The sequence below is a fragment of the Sapajus apella genome, unplaced genomic scaffold (genome assembly GCF_009761245.1).
Source record: "Sapajus apella isolate SASKATOON/1434 unplaced genomic scaffold, GSC_monkey_1.0 scaffold6, whole genome shotgun sequence".
Classification (NCBI taxonomy): domain Eukaryota; kingdom Metazoa; phylum Chordata; class Mammalia; order Primates; family Cebidae; genus Sapajus; species Sapajus apella.
The window spans coordinates 71,063,317-71,076,538 of NW_022436946.1; positions in this window are offsets into that span (position 1 = coordinate 71,063,317).

A 13,222-nucleotide genomic window follows, 5' to 3' on the forward strand; every position below is an offset into this window, starting at 1 on the left:
TAGATCACAGCTAAGCAGAATTAGAATTTTAATCTGTCAGACCCTGAAAGGTCATCTTTTAGGGGCAAACCTATGTTACTCAGACTCATAACATATAATGTGTACAACATTTTATTAATCACTGAAAATTTATTATTTTACAATTATTGACAATCGGTAACTTAAAATTACAATGGCAATTTATTAATTTATAAGTCTTCGTAGTATTAAAATGCCCACACTAGCATGATCTCACTTTTTTCTCATTGCCCTGAATGCTAGATTATAATGAAATAGTGGTTTTATAAACATGAAATTAAAGCAAAGAGGATTAGGCAAAGAAATAATACAGTTGATTACACAGAATATATAATAGCCTTGAAAACAGGTTTTAGCCGGAAGGTCAGAGATGTCAGATAAATTGGGCCCAGACACGTTACCTTTGGGCAGTGATAGGCTGTGTATAGAAAGTGCAGCACTCTACCTCATCTCTTATTTAGCTTTCTTCACATCTTTTTTCACTCTCCTAACATGATTTGTTTTTTTCAATAGGCTTATGTTGGCCTGGGACCCATTAACTAACCCTCAGTGACTTCACATATCTCTGCTTTATTTTATTGCAGGCAAATTCATAATTAATTACCACATGACAATCTTTTTTCCATGTTCTTGAAATAGATTGCCAAATCATACCAATTTTATCTATGCTTTAACAAAATTAGTTTGTATTCAGATACTTCGTTAACACAATAGAATCAAGAAATACCATAATTTCTTAGTTTTCCCCCGATTTTTTGTTTGTTATTTTTAGTCTGTGACCAGTTTATGAAAAGAAAGGTAATAGATAATCTTAAAATTTATAAATGATATATGAAGATTAAGTTAAGTGGTTTTCTTTAACATTTATCAGCAACTTCCAGAGAAAATTTTCAAGCATTTGAAATATAATCTAGCATTCAGGGCAATGAGAAAATTACTGCTAATTAGCCCAGTTTACACAAAGTAAACACAATACTTTCAACAAGAGAACAAATCATGTCCTGTTAATTAGCTTGGTTAATGCAAAGTAAACACACTGTACTTTAAACTATAGCTGTAATCATTTTTAAATGAAATGTGACTATTTATACATTTATCCTTTGAGTTTTCCAAACTGTAGAACTAAAATGCTGAGTAAAGAAAAACTGTTTTTTTTCTCCCAGTTTCTTAAGAAAGTTCTATCCAAAATATTTTCAAAAATCCACTTTAGTCTTCTCTGCAGAAAATAAAGGCCAACAATAAGAAAGCTTTTGAAGGAATCACAGAAAACAAATTTATAAAAGAAATAACTGTATGTGAAATAATTCATAAGTAACACATTGACTTGAAATAATAAAATTTACAAGAATGCAAATATAACTTTTATAGAAAATACTTATTTTGTTCTTTTTTGATTTTTAATGCTTAAACTTTGAACTTTTTAGTTAAATATCTTGAGCATTTAAAAGTTCACGGAAAATAACCGGAAAACCATTTATTCCATTGCAATTAAAAAAAGAAACAACCATGAAGGGAACATGAAAGGATAATAAATGGATTTGTACATACAAAAAAAAATCCACTTTAGGACATTTAGTTGCCATAGGAATCTAATAAAAATAAAGTCACAATCTTATCAGAGTACATGTATTTTTGAAAAGATTTAAAGGACTTTTCTATTATGCTTAATCTCACTCTGTTGCTTAAATCTATCCAGATTTTCTTATACTCTATTTCTTTCCTAGATACATAATAAAAGATTGCTAAACAGAAACAGTCTATCGAATTATCTAGAGATAACCTGGAGTCCTAATTTCTGATCTTCTATAAACCAAGCTAGAAGACAGTTGGGCTCCATTTCTTCCAGTGTCCTCAGTAGTAAGTGTTTACACTGTGCTACCTTAAGAATAGCAATGCAATTATGACAGGAATGATGCTAATAACAATGTTTGAATATTTGTCCCCTCCAAAACTCATGTTGAAATTTAATCCCCATTGTGGCAGCATTGAAAGGTCAGAGCCTTTAGGGGTGATTGGATCATGAGAGCTCTGCCTTCATGAATTGATGAATCCATTCAATTCATGAATGAATTGATTCATGGGTTAATGAATTAATGGATTATAAGGGTAGGTAAACTTGTGGCTTTAAAGGAAGACAAAGAGAGACCTGGGCTAGTGTGTTAGCATACTCGGCCTCCTCACCATGTGATACCCTGCTTCACCTCAGGACTCTTCTGAGAGTCGCCACCAGCAAGAAGGCTCTCACTGGATGCAACCTTTTGACCTGGGACTTCTCAGTTTCCACCATTGCAAGAAATAAATTTCTTTTCTTTTAAATTACCTAGCTTTAGATATTCTGTTATACGCAACAGAAAATTGACTAAAACACTACTGTTTCATTGAGTTCCTGTGTATCACTAATTTTTCTTACATTGTTTCTCTTAATTCCATTTAATCTTCAAAGTAAACCTCTCAGCAATCCAGTTGCAGGATAGACTCTACACTGGTCTAACGCCTGCTAGCAGGACTCCTAGAGACTTTTGGGTACATTTTCATCATTCTGGATTCACACATAGAGGTTTATGAATCTACTTTCACCTGGCTCTGTTAGTCTAGGGATGCCGATAATAAATTAGAAAAATTTTATTCAAACTTAACTGTATATCATAAATTATATAATTCTGTGACCAATAGGGGGCATCTGGCTCAAGTAAAAGGTTTCCCAGTGTGTTCTTAGGCAAGGCTATTTGAAGGATAACCTAGTCTTTTTTTTTTTTTTTTTGACACAGAGTTACTCTGTCACCCAGGCTGGAGTGCAGTGGCACCATCTTGGCTCACTGCAACCTCCGCCTCCCAGGTTCAAGTGATTCTTCTGCTTCAGCTTCCCGAGTAGCTGGTATTACAGCTGGCTGCCACCACGCTGGCCTAATTTTTGTATTTTTAGTAGAGACGGGGCTTCACCATGTTGGCCAGGCTGCTCTCCAACTCCTGACCTTGTGATCCATCTGCCTCAGCCTCCTAAAGTGCTGGGATTACAGGTGTGAGCCACTGTGCCTAGCAGTGACTTTGTCTTATAAATGTAAAGCTGCATATCTTGGGTAACATTCAGGCCTCATGAATTTTCGATACCACCTCACTTTCTCCTTCTATGATCAACCATAAATATGCACCCTGCCACCAATTCCACCACCTCCACTTTGTCTCCCACTCTACTTCTGGGGTGAAGCTTTTCTTCTACCTTGGATGATGTTTATCTGACTTGTAACCTCACCATACTGATTTCCTTCTATATCCTTTAGGTAAGAAGACCTAGATAATTCACTTGAATGGTTTCTCTAGATCTTTCCATTGATCTGAGCTTACTTTCACCATGTGTTTATAGAGTGGTCACAGATCATTACTGTCCCCTTTTCATTAATTAAAGGAAAAAGATCCTAAAGGGAAACATGGCTGAGTAAAGTTACAGTGCCATCTAGCCTCTAAATACAGGTTTGTGTGATTTAAATACAATATACCCTACATTTTATTATGACCCCAGTGAGACATGATATTGGCCATGGAAACCAAGGGATCATTCTAAGTAATATATCACATTTTAAACTAACATTCGTAACACTAAAGCAAGAATTGAATCAGAAACAATTTTTATCCCTGGGGCACACTGACAATATCTAGAGACATTGTTTGATTTTTATGACTTGCAGGGGTGATGTTGCTACTGGAAACTAGTGGATCAAGACTACAAATGTTGCTAAACTTCTTACAATACACAGAATATCCTCTCACAACCAAGATATATCAATAAACAAAAATATCAATAATATCAATATTGACGAACGCTTAGTTAAGCTCTTGGTTCTCTGTGAAATAGTACAATACTTTGACTACTTGGGAGACAGGTGTGCTTTATCTCTGACAACTCCCCACTTGTCCATCTGGACATCTATGTTAGGTGCTCTATGCTGTTTCATATACTGATTTCTTTGGAACTATTGGAGGATGCTCATTTAAAAGCACTCGCCTTCATGTATTGAATGTTTATTCCTTTAGTCTTTAGTTATGCAAATATTTTCAAAGTGAGCACGCTAAATAATTATATGATTACAAATTTATTTCCCAAAGTCCTAAAAAACTATATGTGGGAAAAAAAAGGGAATTTTGATTCAACTCATTTTTGTCAGTATATAATCTGAAGGTGTTCATCTACTTTAAACATGTAACAATAATTTGTAACATATAAAAAGAAATCACAAAAACACATTCCCGTGTTTAATATAAGAAAAATACTTTTAGAGATGAAGAATGAGAAGAAACATACAGAAGTATATGGACACCTTTCTTATGAGTACTTACTACTGTATTAGTTTGTTTTCATGCTGCTGATAAAGACATACTCAGGACTGGGTCATTTATAGAGAAAAAGAGATTTAATGGACTCACAGTTTAACTTGGCTAGAGAGGCCTCACAATCATGGAGGAAGGCAAAGGAGGACCTCCCATCTTATATGGCAGCTGACTAGAAATAGAGTATGTGCATCAGAACTCCCCTTTATAAAACCATCGGACTTCTGAGACTTATTCACTATTACAAGAACAGCACAGGAAAGATCCACCCCCATGATTCAATTACCTCCCATTGGGTCCCTCCCACAATCTGTGGGAATTACGGGGGTACAATTTGAGATTGGGAGAGGATACAGCAAAACCATATCAAGTACAAAAACAAGCAAAGGTAAAGAAGGATTCTACCCTTGCAGAAAAGCAGAGATTACAACGTTTCCAGCCTCAACAACAACAACAACCAAACAACCCAATGGAAATATGGGCAAAGGACCTGAGCAGGTATTTCTTCAAAGAAGATATAGGAATGGCCAATAAACACATGAAAGGATGTTCAACATTAGAGGTAATTAGGGTAATGCAAATTAAACTATAATAAGATACCACCTTATATCCATTAAGATGGCTTGTGTGTGTGTGTGTGCATGTGTGTATGTATACAAACAAACAAAAAACAAACGTTGGCAAAGATGTGAAGAAATCTTTGTGCATTGCTAGTGGGACTGTAATATGGTATAGCCACTGTGGAAAACAGTACAGTAGTTCCTAAAAAATTAAACATAAAATTACTATATGACCTTTTTGGGTATATGCACAAAATAATTGAAAGTGGATACTCAAACAGCTAGTTGTTCAACCATATTCATGGCAGCATTATTCACAACAGCCAAAAGGTAGAAGCAACCCAAGTGTCCATCCATGGATGGATAAACAAAATGCAGTATGTACATATACATTGAGTATTATTCAGGCTTAAAAATAAGAAAAGTTTAACATATGTTACAATGTGAATGAACCTTAAAGACATGGTGCTAGTTAGATAAGTCAGTCACAAAAGGGCAAATATTGCATGATTCCACTTATACAATGTATGTAGAGTAGACACATTCAGATGGACAGTGAAATGCCAGCTGCCAGGGGATAGTGGGAAGGGGGAACAGGGAATTGTTGCCTAATATGTATAGAGTTTCAGATAGAGAAGATGAAAATGGTCTGCAGATGGATAGTGGTGATAGTTTAACTACAATATGAGTGTATTTAATGCCACTGAACTGTACTTAAATGGTTAAAATGGCACATTTTATAGTACACATATTTGATCACAAAAACGTTTCCAGTCCAACTGGAAACAACAAAATATCTATCAGCACTCAAACGGATCTATCAATTGTGGTATGTTCATATGATGGAATAACATATGCATACAAAGCAAGACTGAATAGATTTCAGACATAATTTTGAATTAAAGAAGCCAAAGAGTATGATTCCATTTATGTGAAGCAGATCAGAAAAAACTAATCTACAGTCCGAGTAGAAATTAGAATACTGCTTACCTTTGTGGCAGCTATTGACCTAGAAGGGATATGAGGGAGGCTCCTAGTGGCTGGAAATGAGTGACATCATTTTTTTTTTTTTCTGGGATTCTGATTTTAGTGCAGCTGTAAACCAGAGACTAGGGGCAGATAATGAAATTTCAGCTAGTTTCAGATTGCAAAGATGTGGCCCACATTTCTTACAGTTCTCTGAAGTTTTTTTTTTTTTTTTTTTTTTATACTTTAAGTTCTGGGGTACATGTGCAGCTCTTGCAGGACTGTTACATAGGTATACACGTACCGTGGTGGTTTGCTGCATCCTTTCCCCCATCATCAACATTAGGTATTTCTCCTAATGTTACCCCTCCCCAATCCCCCCATCCCCTGCTATCCCTCCCCTAGCCTCTCCACCCTCCAACAGGCCACGGTGTGTGATGTTCCCCTCCCTGTGTCCATGTGTTCTCATTGTTCCATACCCACTTATGAGTGAGAACATGTGGTGTCTGGTTTTCTGTTCTTGTGTCAGTTTGCTCAGAATGATGGTTTTCAGCTTTATCCATGTCCCTGCAAAGGATGTGGACTCACCCTTTTTTATGGCTACATAGTATTCTACGTTGTATATGTGCCACATTTTCTTTATCCAGTGTATCATTGATGGGCGTTTGGGTTGGTTCCAAGTCTTTGCTATTGTAAACAGTGCCACACTTAACATGTGTGTGCATATGTCTTTATAATAGAATGATTTATAATCCTTTGGGTATATACCCAGTAATGGGATTGCTATGTCAAATGGAATTTCTATTTCTAGGTCCTTGAGAAATCACCACACTGTCTTCCACAATGGTTGAACTAATTTACACTCCCACCAACAATGTGAAAGTGTTCCTGTTTCTTCACATCCTCTCCAGCATCTGTTGTCTCCCGATTTTTTAATGATTGCCATTGTAACTGGCATGAGACAGTATCTCAGCATGGTTTTGATTAGCATTTCTCTAATGACCAGTGATGATGAGGTTTTTTCATATATTTGTTGGCCACATAAATGTCTTCTTTTGAGAAGTGTCTGTTCATATCCTTCATCGACTTTTTGATGGGGCTATTTCTTTTTTTTGTAAATTTGTTTAAGTTCTTTGTAGATTCTGGATATTAGCCCTTTGTCAGATGGGTAGATTGCAAAATTTTTTTCCCATTCTGTTGGTTGCCAGTTTACTCTAATGATTGTTTCTTTTGCTCTGCAGAAGCTCTTAAGTTTAATTAGATCCTATTTGTCTATTTTGGCTTTTGTTGCCATTGCTTTTGGTGTTTTAGTCATGAAGTCCTTGCCTATGCTTATGTCCAAATGGTGTTGCCTAGGTTATCTTCTAGGGTTTTTAGGATGTTAAGTCTTACGTTTAAATCTTTAATCCACCTGGAGTTAATTTTTGTATAATGTGTAAGGAAGGGGTCCAATTTCGGCTTTCTGCATGTGGCTACATGCAGAAAGTTTTCCCAACACCATTTAATAAATAGGGAATGCTTTCCCTGTTTATTAGGGAAACCTAATAAATAGGGAATACTGCATGTTCTCACTCATAAGTGGGTATGGAGCAATGAGAACACATGTACACAAGGAGGGGAACATCGCACACTGGGGCCTGTTGTGGGGTGGCCAGTTTTCACAATACCATTTAGTAAATAGAAAATCCGTTCCCCATTTCTTGTTTTAGTCAGGTTTGTCAAAGATCAGGTGATTGTAGATGTGTGACATTACTTCCCAGACCTCTGTTCGGTTCCATTGGTTTACATCTCTGTTTTGGTACCAGTACCATGCTATTTTGATTACTGTAGCCTTCTAGTATAGTTTGAAGTCAGGTAACATGATGCCTGCAGCATTTTTTTTTTCATAGGATTGTCTTGGCTCTATGGGGTTTTGTTTGGTTCCCTATGAAGTTTAAGGCGGTTTTTTCCAGTTCTGTGAATAAGGTCAATGGTAGCTTGATGTGTGATAGCATTGAATCTGTAAATTACTTTGGGCAGTATGGCTATTTTCACGATATTGATTCTTCCTAACCACGAGCATGGAATGTTTTTCCACCTGTTTGTGTACTCTTTTATTTCCTTGAGCAGTGGCTTGTAGTTCTCCTTGAAGAAATCCTTCACATCCCTTGTTAGTTGTATCTCTAGATATTTTATTCTCTTTGTAGCAATTGTGAATGGGAGTTCACTCTTGATTTGGCTCTCTGTTTGTCTATTATTGGTGTATAGGAAGGCTTGTGATTTCTTCACACTGATTTTGTATCCTGAGACTTTGCTGAAGTTGCTTATCATCTTAAGGAGATTTTGGGCTGAGACAATGGGGTTGTCTAAGTATACAATCATGATGTACATCTTGACCTGGGTAGCGGTTACAGGGTATCAATATATATAAAAATATTTATTGAGCTGTAGCCTTGAAACCTGTGCATTTCATGGCGTGTTTATGCCTAAATTTAAATTTTTTAAATTCCCATGCAAGGCTGAAGACCTAAGTCAGTTTTACTTCCTGAAAAAAAGAGTTGATTGGTATTCTTATATTTTTGAAGTCAGAAAAAGACTACAGTCGACTTCGCCTGCTGCTGTCATTAAAATAAAGCTGCTGGTTTGTGGAGGCAGGAGTAAAGACAGGATGTGGTAGTGCAGGAAGTAGAGACTACTTGAGGCATGCACTGGATTACCAGCTTGGTGATTGATTGGCAGTAACCCCAATGTCATTACAGGTGGCTGCCCTGGCTCACCAACATAACTCCTGTAGAAAGAGAGCTATAATTTAAAACTTTAATGTGTTTTTCCCTTTCTGAGTAATGACCTTCTATCAGTTTATCCCAGGAATCATTTTGTTCGAGCTGGGGAAGTGGTGGTGAAAGTGGTTAGAGATTAGAATTTGTTCTGGAGGATTGCTATGAAAAAAACGTAATAGCTTCTGTAACTCAAAGTAGTTTTATCCAACAAAAAAGTAGTCTTGCAGGCCAGCTTATTTTCTCAAGAAACAATGTTTCAAATTATACAATTCTTCCACATCCCAATTTTTCATGTCCAAGTATTTGGTACATGAAGGGAGATTGGGGAGGATAAATACTGTGTAAAGAGGAGGAGAATGAAAACAATTCCCTATGTTACATACCAAAGGAACAGCATCACAGCAGTGGCATTCTTTCTCCCCAAAAAGCTCTAAGACACTTAAGCCACATACTTGTTACGTTCTTCTATTTAATCCTATGTTATCTATTCGGGTTATCTATTGCTTCAACATAAACCACATCAATTAAACCATAACAGTTATTTGTTTTCCTCAAGAATCTGGACCCAGAGAGTTCTCACCCCTAGTCTTTCATGCAGTTATAATCAGGGGAAATTGAAGTCATCTTGAAGTCTTCTTTTTGACCATGGTCTCCTTCCATGATGACCTCAGGATAATTGCTGTTGTTACATGGCAGCTAAAAGTAAATGTGCTTAGGTAAACAGATAAATTGCCTGCCCTTTTAAAACCTAGCCTCAAAAGTCACACAGCATTGCTTTGACATGAATTGTATTTGTCTATTTATTTAGTCACAATGGTTGAGCCAGGTTCAAGTAGAGATAACATTAACTCTACCTTAATGATGGGAAAAATATTTCAGAATTTGCATAAATATTTTTAAAACACCACATGATATTATTATGAGAAAAAGGAGGAAAGAAGCTATCTGAGAAACAAAAATTAAATATTCAACAGAGACTGAACACTGTCTGAGGAGACTATTCACAATTTTTTATCTAAAAAAGCTATAATTAGATTAGATATTTAATTAATGTCTTTTTCCATCTGCATTCCCAATTAGCCAGTATTGGTGGGAGTGGAAGATGGGATGGAAGGAGAACAAGAATAGGCTAAATTAACTATATATTAAGTTAAAAAAAAAAAACCTGCAATTTTGATAGAGTTTACTGTGTACATAGTAAAAAGATGATAATGTATCAAACACAAAGTAGGATATAGCTTTGGGTTTGATAATATCATCTGTTCCTTCTGGTTAAATATTATTTGTGATACAATGACTTAATGAGTTTAAGAGCCCCTTTTATGAACCTCACCTAGATATCTGTTAATATAAAGAGGAGTTATTTTAACCAGTCTAGCTACAAGCATTGTAATCCTTGAACAGACATTCTATTTTCTTTTTGATCTAGTCTAACAACAATTTTCACTACAATTTTTTTAAATTTAAAATCTGTTTTCCCAGAGGAAATCTATCAATTGACCTGCTTAAAGGTTTCTTTCTTTGTAACAAATTTGAAATAAAACTGTGACATTTCTTCATAATTAATTTATCTGAAATACTTTTAAAATAATGGTAACTAGGGATTTCTAACAAATTTCCAATAATCTATTTCATGACAACTATGTTATCAGACCAATTTGCAATTATACAGAAGCCGATGTAAGATTACAGTCAAAGAAACAAAGCCATTATTTGGAAATAAAATGAAACAAAAATAAAAACTTCATTTATAAATAGCTAATTAATGAGAAAATTATAGAGGAAATTATGAACACTTGTGCCTCAGTAACATAGTAAAACTTATTGGATGTACATTTAAGTAATACTTAGAAGTAAAATTTGGTCTTAAGAACAATTAGTTAAAAACTTATTAAACATCTAAAAATAATAAATTTATGCTATTATCCTGCTTTACACTGAGGACCCTGAAATCAAGGTCTTTGTTTAAATTTTAGTTCATTTGTGTAGCGCCAACAACATAACATAGACTGGGTAACAGCTACAGAATACAATTTTTTTTTCTCCTAGTTTTAGGAGCTGCAAAGTCCAAAATCATGGTATTGGCATCTTGTGTGGGCATTCTTGCTGTATCCTCCCATGGTAGAAGGTGGAAAGACAAGAGAGTGAACTGATTCTCACAAGCCCTTTTTATAGTGGCATTTCATTTATGAAAGCAAGGCCCTCATGACCTATACATTTCCCAAAAAGTCCCACCTACCAACACTGTTGCATTGCAAAATAAGTTTCATGAATTTTGAGAGACACATTCAGACCATATAACTCATAGGGGCCTGAATTTTGGTCACCAGCTGAGCTGTTATAGAGAGCTAGGCCTTAAACCCTGAATCCAGAGACACTATAGCTCTACACATGCTCCTGTTTCCAACCTCAGCTCACTGGATGCTCCACAAGCACCTAAATGTTACACACCGTTAATAATCCAAAAGGAAATGCCTGCACCCCAGGCACTAGTGCCATCACCACTACAGACTGCAGAGCTATAGTCCCTAAGTACATGCCCATGTTTTAGACCTCAGCTCTTTGGCTATCCCCTGGGTGCAACTCATAAGACATTTGTACTACCACTACCACAAGAGGACCCACAAACCAAACCTAGTGACAAGAGGGATTTCCTCAGACACAACTTTTTCCAGTGACATAAAAAGAAATCAGGAAGATCTTAACAACCATCACCTCCAAAGTCCTCAACAGACCTTGTTGTCCCTGATCTACTGAAGTGATCATTGAGAATCCCTGAAATCTTCATTGCCAAACTTGGTGTGTATAGAGCTGCACAGAAAACATGCTTCTGTACCCTAACTGCTGCCAGAATCAATGCTCCCCACCCAGGCAACACTACCTCAGCCTCCCATGGGTCAAGGTTTTCCACCAACAAAACCAGTCTATAAAGTTGGAAAAAGGAGACTACTCCACCATATGTGCTGACATCAACATGAGGCAACAAGAAATATGAAAAACTGACAGGACATTTCAGCATTCACAGAACATCATAGCTTCCTGGTAGTTGAGACCAAAGAAATAGAGATCTCTAAACTGCTTGACAAATAATTAAAAATAATTGTTTGAAGGAAGCCCAATCAACATCAATAAAATATAGAGAAACAATTTGATTAAATCAGTAAGATAATAAATGAACAAAATTAGAAACTTGACACAAAGACTGAAATAATACCAAAAAATTACCTAGAGCTGAAGAATACAATGAATAAAATTAAAAATGCAACAGAAAACATCAGCGTTGGAATTTATTAAGAGCTAAAAAGAATATGTAAACTCAAAAAAAGGGTTATTTGAAAATATGCAAAGAAGAAAAAAGAAACAAATGCAACAAAAGAAAGCACAGAATTTATGGAACTCCATCAAGAGAGCTAACTTTTGCATTATAGGAGTTAAATAAGGAAAAGAGAAACAAAAAGGGGAAGAAAGCTAATTTAAACAAATAATAGGTAAAAATTCCCAAAATACGAGGATAGATATAAATATTCAGATGAAGGAATGTCAAAGGTCTCCTATCAGATTCAATTCAAATAGGACTACAACAAGGCATGTATCAAACTGTCAAAAATTAAAGACAAAAAGAGGCTCCTGAACGCAGCAAGAGAAAAGAATATCATACACAAGAGAATTTTAATATTATCTTACTTATCAGCAGAAACCACACAGGCCAGGAGAGAGCAGGATGATATATTCAAAGTCCTTTAGGAAAAACAAAACCAGAAAACTGTTAACCAGTAATGCTTTACCTGAAATAGCTGTGTTTCAGAAATGGAGAGATAAAGTCTTTCCCAGAAAAACAAAAATTGAAGGAATTAGGTAAAGAACAAACTAAGCTCAAAGCCCAAGACTCCATGGCTTCTCTGTTGAGTTCTAATAAACATTTAAAAAAGAATTAATACCAATTCTTCTCATACTCTTACAGGAGAGAATAGTATAGTGTTATGAAAAACAGTCTGAAGGCTCCCCAAAAGATCAACAATAGACTTACCATATGATTCACCAAGCCCATTACTGAGTATATATCCAAACGAATGAACTTAGTGTGTCAAAGAGGTCTCTGCACTTCCCTGTTCACTGCAACATTATTCATAACAGCCAAGATATGGCATCAATTGGTGAATGAATAAGGAAAATTTGGTGTATATACAAAACTTAATACTATTCTGCATCAAAAAAGAAGGAAGTCTTATCATTTGTGACAACGTGGATGAACCTGGAGGACATGATATTAAGTAAAATCAGCCAGACACAGAAAGGGACAAATATCTCATGATCTCATTTATTTGTGGAATCTAAAAACAGAGGAACTCATAGAAGCAGAGGGTAGAGTGGTGGATGCCAGGGACTGTGGTGGAGGTTTGAGGTATCATTTGTAACAACATGGATCAACCAGGAGGACATGATATTAAGTGAAATAAGCCAGACACAGAAAGACAAATATCTCATGATCTCATTTATTTGTGGAATCTAAAAACAGAGGAAGTCATAGAAACAGAGGGTAGAGTGGTGGAGGCCAGGGTCTGCAGTGGTGGTTTGAGGGAATTGGGGAGATGTCAA